The following is a 17587-nucleotide window of genomic DNA, read 5'->3' as shown; positions in this document are numbered from 1 at the left end:
GAAATATTTCTAACTGGCTTCGTCTTTTCTGCACACTGTGAAGCCTTACACATGTCATGAAACTTCTCTGAATGGGTTTTCAAATTCCTGTTCTCTGACCCTAGTCCCCTGAGAGCTGGGATTCTGGGTGTGATAGTTTCCAATGTTCCGAAAGGTCCATGCACTGAAGGCTCGGTCCTCAGCCTGCAGCAGCATTGGAAACTAGTGCAACCCTCAGTAGAAGAAAGTTAGGTCAGTGGAAGTGTGCCCTTGAGAGAAATATTGACGTATCTCTCTGCCATAAGTGAACAGCTATGGTATGTCACACTGTCCATAAGGTAAATACAGCTATGGTATATCACACTGTCCATAAGGTAAATACAGCTATGGTATATCACACTGTCCATAAGGTAAATACAGCTATGGTATATCACACTGTCTCATCATGATGCTCTTCTGCCCACAGGAGGTAAGTATAAACTGAAACCTCTGAAACTGGGTCTCTGAGACTAACGTCCCTTCCTTTTAAGTTGATTCTTTCAACTATTTTTTCTGCAGTAACAGAAAACTGACTAATACATTATCAACCCACTCTTATTTGGCTGTGAGAGTGAAGACTATTTGTAGAACGTCTTGATGCTGATCTATTTCCTGTCTGTCATAAGGAACTTTGCAATATATATATTTCATTACCTCTTTCTCTAAAACATCACTGAAGTGGATGGGTTTTGTTGTTGTTGTTGTTATTATTATTGTTGCTGTTGTTGTTGTTGCTGCTGTTGTTGTTTTAAGCATCAATTTTATTACAAAAGTAAAAGATGTTGTCTGTGAAACCCTGAGCAGGCAGGAGGAGGCATGGCTGTCTACAAGAGCCCGAGCTTCATATGTGTCTACTAACATGATCCCTTCTGTCCATCACCACACAAACATCTCCCTGGCTCGGCAGCTCAAAGTGAAACAGGATGGTTTCTGCAGGCTCTTCGGAGAAGCCACGGTCTTCATGTTATAGATTATCAAGCCAATGGCATCATGTGACTCATGGAATAGGGATACGTCCATGACAACCCACTAGACAAGGACCAAGCATCTAATGTCCTAGTCCTAATTCCACGAAACCTGAGTGGGTGAGTGTCATAGTCCGGCAGCTTCTGATGCTGTCACTATATATGGCAACCTGTGTCACTCATGAAGAACGGGGGTTCCAGCAGCTGTGTTTTCAGAGCTTGGTCCTGGCATGTTTGTCTTCTGATGAGGGCCTTCCTGCTGTGTCCCAACATGCCCAAGATGTAACAAACTGGCTTTTGGAGAGGGACTTTAACCATTTTATTCTACCAGAGAGAGGTATGTTGTTATACGTTTCTGTGTGGACGGGTACATTCATGTGTGCAGTTGTAAATGTAGGCCAGAGGTCAACATCTGATAGCTTCCTCCACCACTCCTCATGATCTCTTTTGAGGCAGGACTGAACCTGAGGCTCACCATTTCAGTGAGACTGGCTGGTTGGCGTCTCAGGATCCTCCCAGTGTCGGGTTCCAGACATACACTGCACCGGATTGCTAAAGATCCGAACTCTGTTCCTTGTGCTTACACAGCAGGCGCTTTAGAGACTAAGCCAGCCCCACCCCCAACCCAATAATAAACTTTATAACATTTTCACCCCCAATAATCCATTAATCCCTTAATCCTCAAATGAATTAATCTGTTAAACCATTAATCCATGAATGAATGAGTTCATTCACCAAAGCAGAGCCTTATGACCCAATCTTCTTGTACAGGCATCACCTTTCAGCATCGCTGCATTTGGGGCTAAATTTCTAAAACATATGCATGGGAGGGGTACCCCACATTCAAACCCTAGCAGTTGCCTCAGGGCAAGTCCTGAATCTTTCATGGCCTATGGCATTCACTCATCCTGACCCCTCTCTTCTCAGAGACTATGATATATTCACATGGCATTAGAGTGCCTGAGCTGAGGTCCCCATAAGGAGGTTTACTTCTTTACATCAGCACCTGAAAAACGGGGTGTGGGCTGGTACCACCTCATAGGGACAGTGGAAAGTTGAAAGAGTCAATTCGAGGATCCTGACAGTGACTTCACTCCAAATCACCTGACGAGTTTGTGAATCATCTCACTGTCTGTGCCCCAACCTAGATTCTGGCTTCATGGAGGTTGGGTGGGGCCTGATCATTTTATATGTATAGGTGGTTTGAATATTCAACTGGGGCTGAAAAGCACTGAGCCCACTGTAAAGCACACATTACAGTTGTGTTCACACAGTAAGTACTCATTGAAAGTCAGTCGCTGCTCTGGGCATGCTGCTAGTTGGGCAGGAGTCAACCCTGCAGAGTCGACTACAAACCAACTGTGGATGAAGAATATAAATAAAAAAATAAAATAAAAAGTAGGACATAGAAATGGATCAGTCAGTAACGTGTTTGCTGTGCAAGCCCAAGGACCTATGTTTGATCCCCAGTTCCCACAGTTAAAATCTTAACAAAGATGGCAGTGTGCCTCAGCAGTAGGGAGGCAGAGAGAGAAGGATGTCTGGGACTCACAGGCCAATCGAGTTCCAGAACAGTCAGAGATCCTGCCTCAAAAAAAAGGATAGCTTCTGATGAGCAATAGCCAAGGTTTGGCCTCTGGCCTCAACATCTACACACACACACACACACACACATTCACACACACACATACATTCATACACACACACTCACACACACACACACATTCACACACACACACACACATACATTCATACACACACACTCACACATACATTCACACACACACACACACACCACACACACCACACACAGAGACATGTATATTCATACACACACATGCATTCACACACACACACATACACACACACACCACACACAGAAACATGTACATTCACACACACACACACACACACATTCACACTCACACAGAGGTGGGGGAGGGACAGAGAGGGAGGGAGAGAAGCAGAGAGAGAACACACCTCATGGTGAGACTCTTCTGCATGTGTACAGATATTTTAGTTATCACTACCTAAACAATGATATAATTACAGTTGGTGTCTGTCTGTCTAGATGTTTTCTACCCTTGACTTCCACAACATACCATCTTTTTGGCTCCTTCTGCTATAGTTTACTCTGTTGTTGTGGCCCAAAACCAGCATAGAGAAGAGGGTTTATGTCATCTTGCAACCCAGGTCATGGTCCATCACTGTCTTTAAGCAAAACTGCCCCTGAATCTTCCTGTATTAGTTCTAGAGCAGTGTTGTCCAGCTGGGGGTAAGGATCCCTTCAGGAGTTGAACAACTCTTTCATGGGGGTCACATATCAAATATCCGGCCTATGAGATATTTATGTTATGATTCATAACAGTAGCAAAATCACAGTTATGAAGGAGCGGCAAAATAATTTTATGGTTGGGAGATATCACCATGAAATGAAGAACTATATCAAAGAGTAGCACCATAAGGAAGGTTGAGAACCGCTGCTCTAGATGAACAGAACTAATAGAAATAGTGGCGCATAGGCTAGTCCAGCTAGTCCAACAATGTCTGTCTACTAACAGAAAGCCTGAGAATCCAGTACTTGTTTAGTCCACAAGGGTAGATGTGTTAGTTGGTCTTCAGTATATACCAGAATCCAGAAAAAAAAAAAGAGGCTCTAATGCCAATGAAGGAATAAACACCTCAGTGAGAGCTAGGGCAAGCAAGTAAGTAAAGAGAAAAATGTGTTTCTTCCATAGCCTTTACTAGGAGATGTGGTCCAGATTTAAGGTGAGTCTTTCTATGTCGGATGATCCAAGTAACTCAAAATCTCTCACAGGCATACCCAACAACTTTCATTTTTAGTTAATTCCAGATGTAGTCGAGTTGACAACCATGAGTAGCTATTCCATCCACTGTCCTAGTCACTATTCTTTGATGTGAAGAAATACCATGACCAAGGCAACTCATACAAAACAAAACCTTTAGTTGGGGGTTTGTTTCAAGTTCCAGAGGGTTAGTCTGTTACTATCATGGTGGGAACATGGCAGCTTACATGGCCCTGGTCCAGTGGCTAAGACCTACATCCTGATCCTAAGCAGAGAGAAAGAAAGAGCCTGGGCCTGGCATTGACTCTTGAAACCTCAGAGCCCTCCCACAGTGACACACTTCCTCTAAAAAGGCCACACCTCCTAACCCTTCTAATCCTTTCAAAGACTTCCATTCCCTGGTGACTAAGCATTCAAATATATGTGCCTATGTGGGACATTCTTACTCAAACCACAGCATCCCCCAATGCTAAGGTGTAGGAATTTTTGCTTTCAGGTCTAAACATTGCTGCAATTAGAATAGGAAAATAGGGCAGGTTGTTCCTACTAATTTGTAGTTGCTTGATGTCTGGACATGCACAAGACTGAGTTGGAGCCTCAGTATAAACAAATGACTGAATTCGTAAATATATTCATGTGCCACCTACGATCAATACTGGTCCCTTCCGAATACCAAACTCTTAAAAAAAAAAGGGGGGGGGTGTCACTAAATCAGTATGGCATCTAAAAATTGACCAGAAATGGGAAAGGATAAGTTGCCACAGTGATGAGGTAATGTAGGCCAAGAAGACAGGCAGGAAGGAATAGAGTATTGCTGAGCGTCCACTGTCAACCCAATGCTTGAAGCTTCACATTTTGTCTCAACAGCCTGACAGGGAGACGCATTTCCATGAGAGCTGTTTTCTGGTTGTGTGTCATAAAAGAATGACACTGGGCCCCATAGGGTATCTCCCATGTTCCCAGAGAGCAGAAGTCTCTACTGCTCAAAAGGAGAGAAAAAAAGTCAGGTTTATCTTGCTTTGCACATTGACCACCTAAATCTTCATCCCCTCAGAAAAGCACCAAGGAAATGACAGCTTGATATAACACAGCATTTTATTCAAACTTGTAGGGGAAAAAAAGAAAGAAAGAAATCTAAACATGTAACAGAATTCTTAAATTTAAGATTTTCATTAAAAAAAAAAGCAAATGACAGCTGTGTGTGGTTTCATATGTGTTTAATCCCAGCACTCAGGAGGCAGAGGTAAATGGATCTCTGTGAGTTCGAGACCAGTCTGGTCTACAAAGCAAGTTCTAGAGCAGCCAGGGCTGTTACACAGAGAAACTCTGTCTTGGAAGATAAAAAAAGACAAATTTAAAAGAAAGAGTCAGGCATGATGGTGTGAGACTATATATCAACATTTTGGAGACTGAGGCAGAAGAATCAAGAGGTCAAGGCCAACCTCAGCTATATAACAAATTCAAAGCCAGCCTGATCTACATAAAATTCTGTCAAAAAAAAAGAAAAAAACAAAACAAAATAGGGCTGGGGGTGGGGATCAATTTTTAAAGCACTTACCACACAAACATAGACCAAAATTTGGATCCTCAGGATCCACATAAATATCCAATGTGTGTGGCCTCCCTCTAGTCTGTGTTATTCCAGCCTTGTCATGGGATTCCCAGAGCAAGCTGACTGGCAAAGTGGCTCATATTGTTCAACTCTGAATATGACTGAGAAATGCTGCCTCAGTGAGCAAGTTAGAACATTGATGGAGGATGATTCCAAACATCAACCTCTGGCCTCCATGTGCAAACCTTGGTCATTTGTATGTGCAAGCGGGTGCACAAACACACACACACATACACATATACACACACACAAACACACACATATACACACATACACATACACACACATACACATATACACACACATACACACACTCACATACACACACACACACACACACACACACACACACACACTAAGAGAAATAAAACAAAGTAAACACAAAAGCCATAGATCCACTCCTTGCTTTTTAGAAGATGGACGAGCCTTGGGGCTCTTTAGAGGCTCACAAAGCTCCTGCTGAAGCTACCAGGACTTGCTTTTGACCAAGGTTCATGAAAATTGCTAAGTCTGCTTTAAATGGAAACTTTGCGCTCAGAGAACTTAAGATTAGGGCAGAGACATAGGAAGTAGGGCAGGTTGGCGCTGCTAATTCGTTGTTACTGATTCACTGTGAGTTGGCAGCGTTTTTCATTTCTTTTTAAGCCCTAACAAGACAGTATGTTAATAGATAGCTAGAAAGACCATTAGATGGTTGGCAGATAGATAGATAGATAGATAGATAGATAGATAGATAGATAGATAGATAGATAGATAGATAGATAGATAAAAGCCCTAAGAAGACAGTATGTTAATAGATAACTAGAAAGATCATTAGATTGTTGGTAGACAGATAGTTAGGTAGATAGATAGATAGATAGATAGATAGATAGATAGATAGATAGATAGATATGTAATAGATGGATGGATAGATAGATAGATAGATAGACAGACAGACAGACAGAATTCACTAATCCTGATAGAAATACATAGGTATGACCACCTCCAGCCTAGGAAAAAAAAGAGAGAGCCTAAATCTCTTTCCTTTGCAAACCTAGACACAAGCAAGACCAAGGCAAGATCCCTGGTGGGATCAAACATGTAGCAAGGATCTATGACCCATGAAAATTCTCTTTCATCCTCTCCCAGGGGACAGCCTGTGTCCCTCCTGGGCTGGGAGGTCCGTCCTGTGATATGTTGTACCATCATCCTGGACAAGCCAGGTCTTGTGCAGTAGCTGAGGAGGAAGAACCACATCTAAAACTGGCCCTGGACCCTCGGTTTTCCAAGACCACAGGGCAACGGTGAGCACGCTGAGGGCCAGGTCCTGCAGTACCTTCTAGCCCAGGCTCCCAGGCATCTATCACGTCTCTATCTCCCGGTGTTGCAACCTCCATAATTGCCACACTCGCATCCAGGCCACCTGAGGCTGGCTGTCTCAGCCCCAGCCTGGCACCTGTCGCAATAAGCATCCAAACGATTAGCCTCCTCCCTCCCACCCGAGCCGAGAAACTCAGGGTCCCAGTCTGTCTAGTGCCCTGCTTCCTCGAGCTGGGCTCTGTCTCCTGGACACATTTTTCCAGAAACCTGACCCATATGGCCAAAAGTGCACCATTTGACATAGTCACCCTGAGGATACCGGATACTGGACCTTGCTCAGGCCCCAAACCTTTTTCATCCTTTTTTTTTTTTTTTTTTTTTTTTTTTAAAGCCACTGTCTCTTGAGGCTTGGCGCGGGGAGGTCAATTCTCCGTAAGGGTTAGTGAACTGTTTTAAGGAAAGTCTTTCATATCCAACTTCCTACCAGCTGTGGGGGAGAAAAAACAAAGGGTGTGGAAAGGAGAGGATTGTTGTGCTGGCTGACAGAACACCTACCATGATTCACGCCCGTCAACAAGAATGCTCTAGTCAGAATACTGTGTGGCCCAGAGCCCTCCTTTCCCACTCTGCCCATCTGTCCCTTTGGCATTTCCTCTCTCAAATTATCTAAATTATCTAGAAGCTTCTGACTGAGATAGTCTGCCCCTGAGCCTAGCATTGCTCAAGTTCTGCTGGCCTTTCAGTAATGATGCTAGATGGTGGTGCATTCCTGCAGTCAGGGAGGCTAAGAAGGGAAGTCTGCCACTACTTCAGAGCCAGCCTGGGCTACAAAGGAAGACTTCCCCATCTCAAAAAGCTTAAAAATCGGATGCTAGCTATAAAGCCTCCCCCTCCCACCTCCACCGCCACTCTTTACAATCTACATGGGTGGGGGAGGGGAAGAGGGAGGGAAGGACTGTCACAGGCAGTGGGGAACTCCACAGACACTGGAAGAAACAGAAAAATATCTCAGCCAGGGCTCTGAGTGGAGGAGGAGGCAGAGTGGTCTCAGGGACCAGTGAACAAATGAGACTGTCAAACTCTGTGAGTCTGCCTCTCCAACCCCCTAGAACATTCCTTTTCAGAATTTTCCATTTCCTAAGACACAAGGCTGCATTGCTCAACAGTTGTGCTGTTTCTCACGGGTGCTCCGGGCCCATTCCCAGAGATGATATCAGACCAGGGCCACAGATTACCACATGAGTTCAGTCAGCGATGGTTAGCTGGATACCCTCCCTCTGGGTTCCTTTCCCACTCTGCCCATCTCCCCCTTGGCATTTCCTCCCTCGAAGCAATGAGCACACAGATGATTGTCTACCTGGAGTATATTCCATCCCACCACATAGCAAAAGAGTGGCCCTGGGTTCAAATCCTGATTCTATCATTTAAGAGCTCTATATGTTGCAAACCTAAGTTTTCGGATCTAGCAAATGAGAAGAAACCTAGTACCTGGGGCAAATGTTCACCAGGAAAATTAAATACCTGAAATAAATACAGAGTTACTAAGAGAACTGGCACATGCCACAAATCAGTGACAAATCACAACAAATCCTTAATCCCTCCTCTGCTCGGTTCCCTTAGCATTAACACCTGCTCCAGGAGCTGCCCAGGAAAGATGTACTAAGAGATTGCTATCTCTTAGACTGAAGGTCTGATCCAGCATAGCCCAAGGGTGACACGTTGGCTTCTGAGACCTACTTCCTGGGTGGTTGGCTCCAGAGAATCACTTGACCTCAGTTTCAGCATCTATAAAAAACAGATTAAAATCATTCCCACCTGGAAGGATCACTGTGCAGATAAACTGGCGCCGTGGAAGGCTCAGGAGAGCACAGGAGCGGAGCAAGGTCAACACTGATGCTGCCCCATCTTAAGTGACCGTGTTCTAGGAGGACTCGGTGTGCAGAACAGGAACTACAGAGGGCAAAGCAAAGCATCCAAACAAGTGCTTTTCTCTCTTCTTCTCATCCCAAATCAGAAAAGAAAACATTTGTTTTCATGCAGCTTACAGTGGGAATGAAAGCTTTGGTATAAAGAGGACCAACGTCTTTGTTCTGCTATATGCCACCTGGGTGGCCTGTGGCAGATCCCTACACACCTTTATTCCAAAACTGGTCAAACCCTCTGTCAACTGTGTTACTCACATAATTTGTCTACCTGGCCTTCTTTTCCCTTCATGAAAGGAAAAAACCTAAAGTAGGCAGGCAAGCTGCAAACCCTCGGGCCTGACAGACGTGTTAGGCATGGCTATATCACCACTGGGATGGGTGTTAAAGATACGGTGCTAAATGGGGCTTTCTGTGGTCTCCAGATTCTGGCAGAAGGCAGAGGCTACACAAAGGATTACAGGGAAAGGAGCTGCCATGTCCGAGTGAGCCAGACAGACCTCCACAGAGCTGTTCTCTTCCCAGCTTGATAGATATCCACATTGCAAGGACAACTGAGATCAAAGCCATTTTACAGACTCACAAAGTAAGATCAAACTAACTGTTCCATGCATGTAGAACCATGCAGCTAGCTACACTCATGTGGGACCATGCAGCTAGTAAGCTGTCTTGAGGAAAAATGAGTCCCCAAGAGAGAACAGAGGAGTTAGCAGGAGAGAGGAATCCTAGAAGCAGTGATGATATCTATGGGCTAAATCAGGAAATAGTCTGCACTCTCTCCTATAAGAAAAACAATGCAGCAGCCAAAGCTTATAACTTCCAACACCATGTTTGCTGTTCTGAAGGCTGGAAGTGCACAAACAAGGGGCTAACATGTCTTTCTGGTGAGAGCTGCTATCTGTCCCATAGATGGTGCCTTCTGCTTGGTCTTTCCATGGTGGGACTCCTTAGAAGGGGCTCATGCCATCTACAAGGGCTCCCTCCCAGTAACTAATACCCTTCTTCAATGGCCCCACCTCCTAATTCCATGCATTTGGGAGTTTGAATTCAACAGGTAAACTTGAAAGAGAGACAAACCCCCAGGCTCAGCTGTAGTAAAGAGACTTCTCATCTACCAACACCCAGTCAGAAAGACACACACACACACACACACACACACACACACACACACACACACACACCTGGAGATCCATTTGTCACCCACATGTAGAACAAGATACTGTGACCCCAGGGGTAGCCTAGACACTTAGTGCTGCCTAGGAGGAACAAGCCCCTCCACCACACTATCACTTCAGTATATCATAGCTTTTAAAAATCTTTGCCATGACCATGCCCATCAAATAAGAAAGAACAATTAAAGTGATCTGATTCTACAGTTCTGGGGTTTTACAGAGCTCAGGTGTAGGCCACAGCAGTCAGAAGAATAGGTAGGAGCCCACCTGCCCTTGGAACCCTTCCACACCCTTGGTTCAGATCCAAAAGACGAAAGCAGCTGAAACTCCTTCCTGTCCCACCACCTGCCCCCACTACTGTGTGGCCCTGCCCTTACATGAAAGAATATCTACTACTCAGATGCAGACACACAGCCAGAAAAACAGACAGGTGAACTCAGGCAGAGACTACACTAGCCACCGGAACTCTAGACAGACACCACACACACACACACAAAGACCTCCTTCACTTCTCAGTGTGCCCCACACGCCAATCCCAATTCTTACTCCCCTCCTCATCACCATGTTCCACACCCCTAGCTCAGGCAGGGATCACCGGTTTGACCAAAGGACAAGCTTGCCATCAGAAAAGTCCAGCTCCAACCTGACAGAGACTCCCTGCTAAACCAGAGGTCACACCAACCACCAGAAATCTAGGTCACAAAAACCAGCAGCCCAAAGAAGGAGACAGAAACCAAGGAACAAAACACCCATCCAACAAAGACAAATTCAAGAATTAGCACCTAGATCTATAATCACTCCAAACCCAGACGCCTAGGTGCCAGTGTAAGAACACAGTCAACAAGCACCAGAGCAGTATGGGCCACCAGAAAGAACACAGCTGTCCTACCACGTGAGGCCCTGAATACGCCAACATAGATGAAGCACAAGGAAATGACCTGAAAACCAACTTTATGAAGTTGATAGAGGTCCTTAAGAGGCAATAAATGCACCCCTAAAACAAGGCAGGAAACAAATAGTGAAGGAAATTGTACTGGCTGGTTGTGTGTGTCAACTTGAGACAAGCTAGAGTCATCAAGCAGAAGGGAGATTCAGTTGAGGAAATGCCTCAGAAGACACAGCTATAAGGCATTTTCTCAGTTAGTGATCAATGGGGAGGGTCCAGGCCTTTGTGAGTGGTCCCAACCCTGGGATGGTGGTCCTGAGTTCTGTAAGAAAGCAGGCTGAGCAAGCCATGTGAACCAAGCCAGTAAGCAGCACCCATCAATGGCCTCTGCCTCAGCTCCTACCTCCAGGTCCCTGTCCTGTTTGAGTTCCTGCCCTGACTTCTTTCAATAACAAACAGCAATATGATAATTTAAACAAGCTGAAGTAGACATTCTAATGTTGAACAAAATAGTCTTCAAACCAAGATTAATCAAAAGAGAAGGGGAAGGACTTTTCATGCTCATCAAAGGAAAAATCAATCAAGATGATGTTTCAATTATTAACATCTATGCCCCAAATGCAAGGGCATTTAGTAAAAGAAACATTACTAAAGTTTATACCACACATCAAACATCACACATACAACTAGATACACTAAATCTGATAGAAGAGAAAGAGGGGAATAGCCTTCACCTCATTGGCATGAGAGACAACTTCCTGAGTAGAACTGCAATAGCACAGGCACTAAGATCAACAATTAATAAATGGGATTTTATGAAACTGAAAAGATTCTGTATAGCAAAAGACACCACCATTTGGACAAAGCGCCAGCCTACAAAATGGGGAAATATTTTTATCAACTACACATCCAATAGAGAGTTAATATTCAGTATAAAGAACTCAAAAAACTACATATCAAGAAAACAGATGATACAATTTTAAAATGGGGTATAGTTCTAAACAGAACAACAGAGGAATCTCAAATGGCAGAGAAACATTTTAAAAATGTTCAACATCCATAGCCATAAAGGAAATGCAAATCAAAACAACTCTGAGATTCCACCTTACACCTGTCAAAATGGCTAAAACCAAAAACACAAGTGACAGCTCAGGTTGGTGAAACTATGGAGCAAGGGGGAGACTCCTCCACTGCTGGTTGGAAAGCAAACTTGTATAGTAACTTTGAAAATCAATATGGCCACTTCTCAGAAAATTGGGAATCGAATCATCTCAAGACCCAGCTATACCACTCTGGGCATATACCCGAAGGATCCTGCATCATACAATTAGGACTCTTGCTCAATGAAGTTCATAGCAGCTTTATTCATCATAGCCAGAAACTGGAAACAACCTAAATATCCCTCAACTGAAGAATGAATAAAGAAAATATGGTACACTTACACAACGGAATACTACTCAGCTGTTTTGGGGTGGGCGTAGAGCATCATGAAATTTGTAGGCAAATGGATGCAACTAGAAAAAAATCATTCTGCATGAAAGACATGTACATAAGTATATGTTAGCTATAATCTAATAGATAATCATGCTACAAGCCACAGACCCAGACAAGCTGAGTGATAAGAAGGGCTCAAGGAAAAATGCAAGGATCTCCCTGGGTAAGGGAGGTGAATAGATTTCATAGCTGTCCTGGGTTTACGTGGGAATGAGAGCAGGAGGGGTCAGGGGTCAGGTTGTAGGGGTGAAGGGAAAGAGTACTGGCGAGACAACTGGAATTGGGGATCATCTGAAGGGTGATGTAGAAACCTCATGCAATGGAAACTCCCTGGAGTCTATGAGGATGACCCCAGTAATGGGGAACATGGAGCCTGAACCAGCCATCTTCTGTAACAAGGAAAGGCTTCCTGTGAAGGGACTGAGACAGCAACCCAGCCATACAACCTTCTACTACTTGTTCTTCCTGAAAGATGTGCAAAAGTATAAAAGTGCAGAACTGGTGGGAGTGGCCAACCAACGACTGGTCCAACTTGAGACCCATGCCACAAAAGGGAGGCCATGGCTGACATGGCCATAAACCAGAGGCTGGATATCTCAGGGACCTAGAAGAGAGTCAAACACAACTGGCAAAAAAAAGTAAAATAAAATAATCAATGAAATTATCTTAATGATACTCTGCTATACTCATAAGCTGGAGCCTAGCGTAATTATCATAGAGGCTTTATCCAGCAACTAATTGGAGCAAATGCAGAGACCCACAGCCAAACATTAGGCAGAACTTGGGAAATCCTGCAGAAGGGGTGAAGTAAAGATTGCAGGAGTCAGAGGGGTTAGGACACCACAAGAACATGGGCCACAGAATCAATTAACTAGAGTTCACAAGATTCACAGAGACTCACAGAGAGTGAACTAACAATCAGGGAGCCTGTACAGGACTGACCTAGGCCCTATGCATATATGTTATGGTTGTGTAGCTTGGTGTTCTTGTGGGACTTCTAACACTGGGACCGGGGCGCTGTCTCTCTTTTGCCTGATTTTGGGGTCGTTTTCATCCTACTGGGTTGCCTTGTCCAGCCTTGATGCAAGGGTTTGTGCCTAGTCTTATTGGAATTTGTTAGCCATATTTGGTTGATATCCTGGGAGGCCTGCTCTTTTCTGAAAGGAAACAGAGGAGGAATAGATCTGGGGGACAGGGGAAGTGGGAGTGGGGGAGGAAGGGGAAACTGGTAAGGATGTAACATATGAAGAAGTCTAAAAAAGTTTTGTGAGCACAAAGGCAAAACACAAAAATGCCTTCAGAAAGAAAACAAAAATAAACATCAGAAGAATCCATTCAAGCTGGTAAAGGAAGAGAACTGAGAAGTTTAGGGACAAATTCTCCCTGTATGTCCAGCATTCAGGTCGCTCAGGCCTGCCTAGAACCTCTGTGAAGTTCAGGGTGACCTTGAACTTCTGATATTTCTGCCTCTGCCTCTGGAGTGCTGGGACTATAAGTCTATACCACCAGCCTGATGTGCACAATGTTGAGCGTGGATCTCTGGACTTCCTACATGCTAACCATGTGCTCTACCCATTTAGCTATCTCTCCAACCCCAGTCACTGTGTTTTCTTAAGCAGAGACAGGAAGTTAAGAGGAGGGAGCAGGAGAATGTAGCACACAAGACCTGTGGGCTTGCTGCCACCACATCTTAAACTTTAAACAATCCTCTAAGCCCTCTCCTATGCTTGGCCAAGAGAAAACTATTTCTATTGGTGACCTAGGCTCTGGAAGGCCAATCCATCCCCTCCCACATGGGGCCCACTTTAATAACCAAAGCTCGTTGCTTCCTGTAAACAGGCCCAGCCAGGAATTAACTCCTTTCTTCTTTCTTCCCCTACAGTTACAACTAAGCAAGCTGTTCCAGACCAGAGCACGCCCCAGCTTACCAGGAAGGGACGACAGTGGTTCCCAGACTTCCCATGGCTTTCTCGGTGTCCTGTTGGCCCTGGATCTCCCTGGAACCTACCCAAGATGTATTTCAGGGTTGACATTGCGTGACATTATATGGCTGCTCACACCCAAGCCAGCAACTGCTGACCCAGGCTAATTCGAGACAGTGTGCCTGTGTGCTGAGCCTAACGGCCCTGCCACAGCCTTCCCATTAGGACCCTGGCCAGAAGAGGGCACAAAAGGTAACATGGGCTAGACTAACTAGGTTTTAGAGCTACCTGTCTGCCTCTGGTTTTTAAAGAAAAAGAAACACAATACCATGAGAAAGAGTGCCATTAGGTGCCAGAAGGCCAGGACGTAAAGGCTGGCTACAAAACTCACTAACAGTAACCAACAGCGATCTATTCTTCCTCCCTAGGCCTTGTTTCCTGACTGATAATAAATGAGATAGCAAAGGCTTAAATGAGATGACACTTTGGTGGCCAGTGGAGCGATCCCTCCGTTAATGCTAGCCTTTGCTGCACTTCCTGTTTCTGAGACCCACGTTTAGCCCTCTGAGGGTTAGGATTGATCATCAGCTTCACAACATCTAGTGACAGAAGAACTGAGACACCTCCAGGGGTCTCAATGAGAAGCTTTCTAGAATGGTTAGTGGAGATGGGAGAACCCACCCTAAATGTAGCGCCACCCTTCTGTGGGCGGGGGTCCTGAACGGAATAAACAGTAGAAAGAGAGCTGAGCATGAGGAGAATTCCTCTCTCTCTCTCTCTCACTCTGCTTCCTGACTGCAGATGCAGTGTGACCAGCTGCCTCACATGCCTGCCTCCATGGCTTCCCCAGCATGAGGCTCAGGAAGGATATGCAAGCCCCGGAAAGTACCAGGAATAAGAATACTCTCTCAAAGCGTGAGCCAAAATAAATCCTTCCTCTTACAGCAAGAAAGGAAACTCAAGCCATTTCACAGCCATAGTTGCTCAGCATCTGCATTTCAAATCCAAACTTGAAGAGACCTAGAGCTACATCAGAACTAGCAATAAAAAAAACATTGGTCAATTAGCTTGTGCATCCAGAGAGACAGACCAAGGCCAGAACCCCTGTGGTTCACTGCATTAGGACTGACAGCCACTGATGATGGGAAGAAGACTGGGGAAAGAAAAAGAAGTTAGGAAAAATGGCCTAGGGCCATAAAGAGCACCAGGAAGGATGCACAAACTCCAAAGAGTACCAGGCGTAAAGACAGCAGCCATACTTGGCGCTTTGCATGTGGAAGGCCGTTTGATCCAGGTGATTCAGGGAGATGGAATCACATCAAGAGGGACAGATAAATGGGTTAGGAATGTGGGAACAAATAGGATTTAAAAATGCTTAATGCTTAATTCAGTAGAGCAAGGGATTTCAAGATTGATACCATCTTGGAACACTAAGAGTTTCAAGAAGAAAGAGAAAATGAGTTAAAAGAGAAGTCAGGGAGACACCGCCGGAACCTGAAGGAAACAGACCGGATAAACAGTTCTCTGCACCCAAATCCCGTAGGAGGGAGAGCTAAACCTTCAGAGAGGCAGACACGCCTGGGAAACCAGAAGAGACTGCACTCTGTGCACATCCAGACGCCAGAGGAAAACACCAAACGCCATCTGGAACCCTGGTGCACGGAGGCTCCCGGAAAGAGCGGCGCAGATCTTCCTGGTTGCTGCCACAGCGGAGAGGACTTAGGCAGTACCCCACGAGCAAACTTGAGCCTTGGAACCGCAGGTAGGACCAACTTTTCCCCTGCAAGAAACCTGCCTGGTGAACTCAGGACACACAGAGGCAAAATTCCTCTAGGACCGGGCACTTCCTGTGTTTACCGGAAGTCCCACACCCGCGGATCCCGGCCCGCAGCAGCTCTCTGCTCCCAAACCCCGTGGGAGAGAGACCTCACCTCCTGATCAGGTGGGCACTCCTGAGGCTGCAGAGCGGAGGAGACCACCAACACTGCCCACCCCTGCCCACATCCCTGGACCAAGAGGAAACTGTATAAGGACTCTAGGTTCCCGTAGGGGAGGGCCCAGGAGCGGCAGGACCCCTGCGCCTGAGACACCGCCGGAACCTGAAGGAAACAGACCGGATAAACAGTTCTCTGCACCCAAATCCCGTGGGAGGGAGAGCTGAACCTTCAGAGAGGCAGACACGCCTGGGAAACCAGAAGAGACTGCACTCTGTGCACATCCAGACGCCAGAGGAAAACACCAAACGTCATCTGGAACCCTGGTGCACGGAGGCTCCCGGAAAGAGCGGCGCAGATCTTCCCGGTTGCTGCCGCCGCGGAGAGGACTTAGGCAGTACCCCATAAGCAAACTTGAGCCTTGGAACCACAGGTAGGACCAACTTTTCCCCTGCAAGAAACCTGCCTGGTGAACTCAAGACACAGGCCCACAGGAACAGCTGAAGACCTGTAGAGAGGAAAAACTACACGCCCGAAAGCAGAACACTCTGTCCCCATAACTGGCTGAAAGAAAACAGGAAAACAGGTCTACAGCACTCCTGACACACAGGCTTATAGGACAGTCTAGCCACGGTCAGAAATAGCAGAACAAAGTAACACTAGAGATAATCTGATGGAGAGAGGCAAGCGCAGGAACCCAAGCAACAGAAACCAAGACTACATGGCATCATCGGAGCCCAATTCTCCCACCAAAATAAACATGGAATATCCAAACACACCAGAAAAGCAAGATCTAGTTTCAAAATCGTATTTGATCATGATGCTGGAGGACTTCAAGAAAGACGTGGAGAACTCCCTTAGAGAACAAGTAGAAGCCTACAGAGAGGAATCGCAAAAATGCCTGAAAGAATTCCAGGAAAACATAAATAAACAAGTAGAAACCCATAGAGAGGAGACACAAAAATCCCTGAAAGAATTCCAGGAAAACACAATCAAACAGTTGAAGGAATTAAAAATGGAAATAGAAGCAATCAAGAAAGAACACATGGAAACAACCCTGGACATAGAAAATCAAAAGAAAAGACAAGGAGCTGTAGATACAAGCTTCACCAACAGAATACAAGAGATGGAAGAGAGAATCTCGGGAGCAGAAGATTCCATAGAAATCATTGACTCAACTGTCAAAGATAATGTAAAGCAGAAAAAGCTACTGGTCCAAAACATACAGGAAATCCAGGACTCAATGAGAAGATCAAACCTAAGGATAATAGGTATAGAAGAGAGTGAAGACTCCCAGCTCAAAGGACCAGTAAATATCTTCAACAAAATCATAGAAGAAAACTTCCCTAACCTAAAAAAAAGAGATACCCATAGGCATACAAGAAGCCTACAGAACTCCAAATAGATTGGACCAGAAAAGAAACACCTCCCGTCACATAATTGTCAAAACACCAAACGCACAAAATAAAGAAAGAATATTAAAAGCAGTAAGGGAAAAAGGTCAAGTAACATATAAAGGCAGACCTATCAGAATCACACCAGACTTTTCGCCAGAA

General features: G+C 45.2%; 1 long non-coding RNA gene across 1 annotated transcript in view; it reads right to left on the bottom strand.

The window, feature by feature from the left end:
- Positions 1 to 16094, bottom strand: part of LOC120093663 (uncharacterized) — a 115537-nt gene extending 99443 nt beyond the window's left edge. Inside the window, exon 1 of the long non-coding RNA XR_010053834.1 lies at positions 14104 to 16094. This is a non-coding gene — a long non-coding RNA (uncharacterized LOC120093663). The remainder of the gene's footprint in view (positions 1 to 14103) is intronic.
- Between the last annotated feature and the right edge of the window lie 1493 nt (positions 16095 to 17587).

This window comes from Rattus norvegicus, chromosome 7 (genome assembly GCF_036323735.1).
Source record: "Rattus norvegicus strain BN/NHsdMcwi chromosome 7, GRCr8, whole genome shotgun sequence".
NCBI classification, from domain to species: Eukaryota; Metazoa; Chordata; class Mammalia; order Rodentia; family Muridae; genus Rattus; species Rattus norvegicus.
Note: the sequence above shows the minus strand (reverse complement) of the source record. Positions and strands in the feature narration are given on the sequence as shown.